The following is a 9,180-nucleotide window of genomic DNA, read 5'->3' as shown; positions in this document are numbered from 1 at the left end:
TATATATATATATATATATATATATATATATATATATATATATATATTCATGATTATATTAGTCCAAATAAATCATGGATTAATATAATTGGGCTAATTATTCAAGTCCAATAAATATTGATTTAATTAAAGTCAAAATTAATTGATTTTGGCTACAATAGATGAACTCAATTTGCTAAGTCCAATGTCATCTTATCCTAGAGGCCTATTCTTTTGGAGCCACGTGGAAAATGACGTGGCATGCCAAGTCAAACAATAAGCCAATAGGATCATGACATGTGTCAAAGATGACAAGATCGTTCCATAAAGTCCATATGCCACGTCACTTAAATCTGATTGGCCGAAGGGAATCCTATTCCAATCGCAGCTCCCCTATTTTAAAACTATAAATAGGGGTCCTCATAATTCAGAAAAGGGGCCGAAAATTCTAAATAAGAAGCTAGAGAAAATTCGTGGTACAAATGCCATAAAATTCTCTATAAAGCTACAAATTTAAGAATTCAAGCATTCAAGTTCAAGAACGATCAAGATCAACACCATCGGATTCAAGAACAAGCTCGAAGCCCTTGAATTCAAGTAAAAGTCAAGATCAAGTTCCTCGGAGATTCAAGAACAACCTTGAAACCCCTTGAATTTATATTTGAAAAGGCGAATTCAAAGGTATCATAGAGATTGTAACACTCGCACTTTGAAATAATAAATACGATTGTTGCATAATTTTCCATTCTTGATTATTATTTTCTCGACGCGAATTTTATTGTCTACTAATTCAGGCATGCCCAGTGGGACAATCTCTACCTCTCATCTCAACTTTTCAAGCATCAAAGAATATCGAGATGACTTCCATAAAGAACAACTCTCAATCAACTGCCTCTAAGGCCACTAGCTCAAAATTCTCTATTGAAGTTGAAGGAATTCTTGGTGTTACCTTTGAAAGTTTCGGAGCTGTTATGAGGAGCAAGGCTGCTATACTAGGACAAAAAACACTTCAAGTGTCGTCCGCATCAACTCTTGTTTTTGGGTCTTCGACTCCAAAAGGAGCAAGTTCCTCCACAAATGCTCTAAAATGAGAAAGCAGTGTTGCTGAAAAGATCTAGAAGACATTGGCTCTACTTGAGCAATCTGGTTCCAAGAACTCTACCACAAGGGAGAACTATGATTCAACTAATGAATCATCTCCACATGCATCGCGTAATGTCAGTTCGCTGAAGATTAATTTACGCGTCAATCCATGCTACTCTCCTACATCTCAAATGATCATGCAAGCGATGGTGAATGTTACTTCCTCTCTTGAGGAACAACTCAAAAATTTGATGAAGTTGGTTGAAGGATTGACAAAGCATGTTCAACATCAAGAGTCTCGAATTGATGAGTTGATGGATAGGATGGAAGGACTTTTAGATGGAGAAGTGAGCCATGCGCCTGGAAAGGATGTTGAAGTTCAAGAGATCAGAGAGCCTGCGAGGAAAACACCACTTGTTAATGAAATGCTAGTTTCTTCTAAAGGAATGATCCCACTCAATCGCTTGAAGGAGTTCATTGAAGGCACAATCAAAGATAAGTATGAAGTCTCCCTCAAGTCTTCTCATATATATGCCAAGCCATACACTGTAAGAATTGATAACTTCAAAATGCCTGTTGGTTATCAACCTCCCAAATTTCAACAATTTGAGGGTAAAGGAAATCCAAAACAACATGCTGCACACTTTGTGGAGACATGTAATAATACTGGAACCTACGGATACCATCTTGTCAAACAGTTTGTCCGCTCTCTACGAGGAAATGCCTTTGATTGGTACACAGATCTTGAGCCTAATTCTATTGATAGTTGGGAGCAACTAAAGCACGAGTTTCTCAATCGCTTCTAAAGCACGAGGCATTTGATGAGCAGGGTAGAACTCATGAATACTCGCCAAAGAAAGGATGAACCGGTTATAAATTTCATAAATCGATGGAGGAACGCAAGCCTAAATTGCAAGGATAGGCTTAGTGAAGCTTCTGCAATAGAATGTGTATCTAAGGAATGCACTGAGAGCTTATTTACATCTTACAAGGAATAAAACCAAAATCCTTCAAAGATATATCTACTCGCGCTCATGATATGTGTCCCGCCCCGAGCTACCCCCGAGACGCGGACACGGGACCTAGGACCACAAGTAATCCCAAGCTAACCCTGTTGGCATGATCATGAGCCTACTAAAGATAATAAATTGATGCAGAAGCTAAATCATAAATAAAATGAAAAGATAGGGAATACCCATATACTATAACTGAGATATATGAAAACTGATGAGTTTAATACAAAGAAAATATTAACTCAATACTAAGCTGAATCTAACTATGTCTGAAAATAGCCTCTAACTGATTAGAAATGTTGGGACAGGCCTCAGCTAAGTCTAGCAAAACTGAAACTAAAGGACTAAAAATATTACTGAAAAGAGACTCATGACTATTGTCCTCGGAGAATGAGGACTCACCACTGATTCTGCTGAACTGGAGATCGGGAACCGATCTAAGCATGATCTGGATGCTGAGAACCTGAACCTACATCACGAGAAGATGTAGCGCACGTATGCGTCAGTACTTGAAAGGTACTGAGCATGCAGGATAGAGTAAAGTTGAAATAAGATATAACTGAACAAAGCAATAAAGCAATGAAATAATCTGAACATGATATAGATACTGAATAATGAGCTAACTGAATGCAATGACCAATTTATAATATGCTAAGACTGAATACTGAATATACTGATACATGGTCAATGCAATAAAATTTGACTGGACTGTGGGAGATACTAACAACCGACATAAAACCACATGAGCTAAATGTGGAGTTCGATGTATACGCCCCATCGAGAGGACCCAATACACCCTGCCAAAGGTGTAGAGGCATACTGGCATGATCACTAACTGATATTGCCCACAGAAGGGACTTACACCTACGTGGCTCGTAGTTCTGGGACTATATGGGTACGCTGAACCCTAGTCCAACTCGGTATTATGCTACTCCCAACAGATTAAGTGATTAACACATTATGACTGAACTTATGTAATACTGGATAGCTCAAAACTGAACATGCAAAACTAACAATGCAACAATTAATCTGATAATGATGCATTTATAAACTAAGGCATGTATAATTGAATACTGAAATATCTGACCTAGCATGTGTAATTCAAGAACTAAAGAAATACATATCTAGGGTTCTGAAATTCATGCAATAAACTGAAAAATAACATGATAATCTGATTTGGAACATTTAAATAACTAATTCATGATGATCTGTTGAAATTCTAGAAACCCTAGGTCTGTACATAATCATGAAAGCAAGAATCTGACTGAATTCTAGGGACCTAATGGGCGAAAGGAACCAACTAGTGAAATCCCACATACCTGGTGACGAATTTCATGGAGAAATCCTTTGATTTCTGGGTAGGAACTGAAGAAAACTTGTTGCATTCTTGAACTAGGGTTCTTGAGCTTTTTTCTCCTCTTACACTATAAGTTTCTAAGTTTTGATTAATGATTTGATTTAGGTAAGTTCTAGATATGTTTCTAGGCTTAAACTAACTAAAACCTCATAATTTAGGGTCTAAACGACGTAGCTTAGGTGTCCAACAAAATAGGAAAAGACCAAAATGACCCTGACTTAAAATCTGCTGAAGCGAACTACGGATTGATCGACGATCCGTCGATGGATCCACGATCTGTCCTGTTAGTCCGTCGATGACTTCAGAGGCCAGGTTCTGAGGGCCTCAACCTATGGACTGATCGACGATCCGTCGATGGATCCACGATCTATCAAGTCAGTCTGTGGGTCATGCCTTAGAATGGTTTTGTCTGAATTTTCGGGGATGGTTGCAGATGCAAACCACGGACCACCAGCACGGGTCGTGGGTCACCCTACGGTCCGTGGGTTGCACCTGCAACTTCTGTAAATCTGCATGAAGTTCTGTTTTTGGATACAGGGTGTTACATTATCTCCCCCTTGAGAACATTCGTCCTCGAATGATGACTAAACTAGCTGAAATAGAGGGAAATGGCTGCAATCCCTACCACTAAATACTGAGAGCTGAATTTCTGACCGAACTGAGTTCCAAGAACATGCAAATACGTTGAAAATGTAAGTATAAACTGAAGGAACATAATTCTAAGACTAAATTTACGCATGAATGATTGAAAAATTGAAGAGGAACTATTACCTCAAGATGGAATGGAATCGGAAGGAAAGAGGTGAGGATATTTGGACTTCATGGCTACTTCTGCTTCCCAAGTAGCTCCCTCTACGGACTGACTCCTCCACAAAACCTTGATTGAAGCGACTTCTTTGTTTCTCAACCTTCTAACCTGATGATCAAGAATCTCAACTGGTACATCCTCATAAGAAAGGCTATCATTTACAACTACAATCTCTAATGGGACTACGGATGCTGGATCACCCACACAATTCTTCAAAAGTGAAATGTGAAAGACTGGATGCACTACTGCTAAATCTGCTGGCAACTCTAACTCATAAGCCACTTTACCAATCCTTTTCAAGATCCGGTAAGGGCCTACATATCTGTGACTGAGCTTCATTTTCTTGCCAAATCTCATCACCCCCTTCATAGGTGACACTTTCAGGAAAACCCAATCATCAACTTGGAACTCTAGTTCCCTTTTTCTCACATCGTCATAAGACTTTTGGCGACTCTGGGCAGTCTTAAGTCTATCTCTAATGAGTTGCACTTTCTCCATAGCATCAAGGAATGAATCTGGTCCTATCAAGGCTGCTTTACCTACTTCAAACCAACCAACTGGAGATCTACATCTACTCTCATATAATACCTCATAAGGGGCCATCTGAATGCTGGAATGGTAACTATTGTTGTAGGTGAACTCAATAAGAGGAAGGTGATCGTCCCAACTACCCTTGAAGTCGATCACACAAGCTCTCAACATGTCCTCTAAGGTCTGAATGGTACGCTCTGCCTGACCATCCGTCTGTGGATGAAATGTTGTGTTAAGGTTAACCTGAGTACCAAGACCCTTTTGAAATGACTTCCAGAAATGAGAGGTAAACTGAGGACCTCTATATGAGATGATAGACAAAGGAACCCCATGCAACCTCACAATCTCATTAATGTAAATCTTGGTGTAATCCTCCACCGAATATGTAGTCTTGACCGCCAAAAAGTGAGAAGACTTAGTAACCATATCAATAATCACCCAAATGGAGTCATGTTGTCTGCGAGTACGAGGTAAACCTGTGATGAAGTCTATGTCGATCACTTCCGACTTCCAAGTAGGAATGTCAATCTCTTGAGTCATGCCTCCTGGTTTCTGATGTTCTACCTTGACTTGCTGGCAATTGGGGCACTTAGCCACAAAGTCTGCTATATCTCTTTTCATACCATTCCACCAATAGACTTCCCGCAGATCGCCGTACATCTTAGTGGCGTCTGGATGGATAGAATATCTGGATTTATGGGCCTATGCAAGGATATGTTGTCTCAACTCACCCATATTAGGAACAAATAATCGGCCTTGGTAGCGAAGCACACCATCTCCCCCTTAGGAGAAAACCTCCATTCTCTGATTGTGGACTGCAGCCTTAAGCTCAAGCAAGATTGGATCACTGTCTTGCTTTTCCTTAACCCCTACTACCAAAGAAGATTCTGCCCAATTTTGAACCGTTACACCACCATCTGATATGCTCATAAGACAAACTCTTAGGCAAGCAAGTCTGTGAACATACTTTGCTAGCTCTCTTTTTCTTCCTCAACATGTGTTGCACTACCCATAGATAGTCTGTTAAGGGCATCTGCTACTACATTTGCCTTACCAGGATGGTAATGCACACTCATATCATAATCTTTGAGGAACTCAAGCCACTTTCTCTGGCGAAGATTCAACTCTTTCTGGGTGAATACATACTAGAGGCTCTTATGGTCTGTGAACACATCTACATGAACACCATACAAGTAGTGTCTCCAAATCTTGAGTGCAAACACCACTGCTGCAATCTTGAGGTCATGAGTCGGATAATTCTTCTCATGCACCTTAAGCTGTCTGGAAGCATAAGCTATAACCTTACCTCGTTGCATCAACACAAAACCTAGGCCGACCCTAGATGCATCACAATAGATCACATAACCATCTGAACCCTCTGGTAGAGTCAAGACAGGAGTTGTAGTCAACCTAGTTTTCAATTCCGTGAAGCTTTTCTCACAATCATCTGACCACTGAAACTTCACCTTTTTCTGAGTCAACCTAGTCAATGGTGAGGCTATGGATGAAAATCCTTCCACGAACCGTCTGTAATAGCCCGCTAAACCTAAGAAACTTCTGATATCTGTAGCAGAGGTAGGTCTGGGCCATTGTTTCATTGCTTCTATCTTCTGGGAATCTACTCGAATTCCTTCACTAGACACAATATGCCCAAGGAAATCAACTGATTGTAACCAAAACTCGCACTTGTTAAATTTTGCAAATAACGGGCGATCTTTGAGAATTTGCAAAACAACTCTCAAATGACTCGCATGTTCTTCCTCATTCCTAGAGTAAATGAGGATATCATCAATATCTAAGTACTGCTTGAACACTCTGTTCATCAAATCCATGAAAGTTGCAGGAGCATTGGTTAGTCCAAATGACATAACTACAAATTTGTAATGACTATACCGAGTTCTGAAGGCTGTCTTCAGAATGTCACTATCTCTGACTTTAAGTTGATGATAACCTGATCTGAGGTCTATTTTTGCAAAATGACTAGCACCCTGAAGTTGATCGAACAAGGCATTAATCATGGGGATGGGATACTTATTCTTAATTGTGACCTTGTTCAGCTGCCTATAGTCAATGCACATTCTAATAGAACCATCTTTCTTCTTTACGAACAACACTGGTGCACCCCATGGCGAAATACTAGGTCTCATGAAGCCCTTATCTAGAAGGTCTTTCAACTCCTCTTTCAATTCCTTAAGCTCAGCTGGAGCCATTCTATAAGGAGGAATAGAGATAGGCTGGGTATTTGGAAAGAGATCAATCCCAAAGTCGATTTCCCTTTTAGGAGGAACTCTGGGAAGATCATCTGGAAATACTTTTGGAAACTCATTGACTACAGGGACTGACTCAAGAGTTGGGGATTCAAAACTAGAATCCTTAAACCGAACTAGATGATAGAGATAACCGTTAGAGATCATCTTTCTGGCCTTAAGGTAAGAAATGAATCGACCCATAGGCGTTAAGCTACTACCCTTCCATTCTAGGATTGGTTCGTCTGGAAACTGAAAAGGAACAATCCTAGTTCTACAATCAACTGAGGCATAACAGGAATGTAACCAATCCATGCCTAGAATGACATCGAAGTCTACCATTTCTAACTCTACAAGATCTGCTGAGGTGACTTTCTAAGAGACTATGACAGGGCAATTTCTGTATACCCGTCTAGCCATAACTGGTTCACCGACTGGAGTAGAAACTGAGAAGGGTTCTGAAAGAGTTTTTAGGCTAACACTGAATTGTACTGCTATCTAAGGAGTTACAAAAGATAAAGTAGCCCGTGGATCTAACAATTCATAAACATCAAGATCAAAGACTCGTAATGTACCAGTGACTACATCAGGAGAATCTTTCTGATCTTGACGAGCCTGAAGAGCATAGAGCCTGTTTTGGCGATGTCTGCCACTTGTTCCAGATGAGTTACCTTGCTGAGTCGGGCGACTTACTGGTGTTGATGAAGTTGTAGACTGAGATCTACCATTATTTCTTCATTGACCCTATCTAGAAAGACAATCCTTCAATCTATGACCAGACTGACCACACCTAAAAGATCCTTCCTTACCTACAAGGAACTCGCCCGGATGGTTCTTACTATATTTCGGGCAAGTTGGGTAAGTTTTGGTGCCTGAAACACTACCTTGAGACTTAGAGCCTGACGCCCTACCTTTCTGATCATTACGGAACCTAGGGGATGGAACACTAGCTGATGAAGGGGTTGGAGTTGAAGACTTCTGTTGAAACTGAGAGCAATTTCCACCACCCAATTTCTGTTGGGAATACTCGTAGTTACCTGTTCTTGCTTTCTTAGTCTTCTTAGCCTGTTCCCTAAGCTTATCACCCTCAACCTGTTGAGCATGAGTCATGAGTGTTCATGTCTCCTAACAACATAGCATTCATGCACTCTGTTTTCATTAAGTCTGACACCCCATAAAGAAACTTATTCATCTGAGCCCTGGAGTCAGCAACCATGTGAGGAGCATACCTGGAGAGTTGGTTAAACTTGAGCCCATACTCTTGGACAGTCATGTTACCCTGCCTTAAGTTCATCAATTCCTGGGCCCTTGTTTCTCTCAACTCTATGGGAAAAACCTGTCTAGAAAGGTTTCGCTGAAACAATCCCAACTAATAGGAGTTGCATCTATACCCTTGTTCTCCTTTCACTGAGTATACTAGATATGAGCCACATCCTTAAGTTGGTAAGATGCTAACTCAACCCGATCATTCCCAGTTACTTGCATCACTTCAAAGATCTTCTTGACCTCATCAATGAAGTTTTGGGGATCTTCTCCAACTTGCGATCCTAGGAACTCTGGCGGATTCATCTTAACAAAGTCTTGCACCCTGGCTGCAGCTGACCCAACATTGGCATTTACCAAAACTGGAGCCCGCTGATTGTTCTGGTTGGCCACACTCTGAGCCAACATCTGAATGGCATTCCTGAACTCTGCATTCAACACTTCTTGATTAGGGATTGGAGGAGCTGTATTTGCGTTCCTGGCATTAGCTCTACGAGGAGACATGATCACTGAAACGTAGAATATCGAGTTAGAATGGAATTTAGATCATACCTTACGCACGATAAGAGTACCAAGAAAGTGAAGTTTTCCTAAAACCCTTCATAGCCTCCCTCTCATTAGATGTGGTGCACTTCGCACCCATGAAAATGACTCTACTTAGTGCGGATTTTCACAATCCTAGGACACTTAAACCTAATGCTCTGATACCAAGTTTGTCACTCCCCGAGTTACCCCCGAGTCGCGGACAGGGGACCTAGGACCACAAGTGATCCCAAGCTAACCCTGCTGGCATGATCATGAGCCTACTAAAGATAATAAATTGATATGGAAGCTAAATCATAAATAAAATGAAAAGATGGGGAATACCCATATACTATAACTGAGATATATGAAAACTGA

This window comes from Solanum verrucosum, unplaced genomic scaffold, assembly GCF_900185275.1.
Source record: "Solanum verrucosum unplaced genomic scaffold, falcon-dt-bn FXZP01000296.1, whole genome shotgun sequence".
NCBI classification, from domain to species: Eukaryota; Viridiplantae; Streptophyta; class Magnoliopsida; order Solanales; family Solanaceae; genus Solanum; species Solanum verrucosum.
This window is presented reverse-complemented; position numbering follows the sequence as displayed.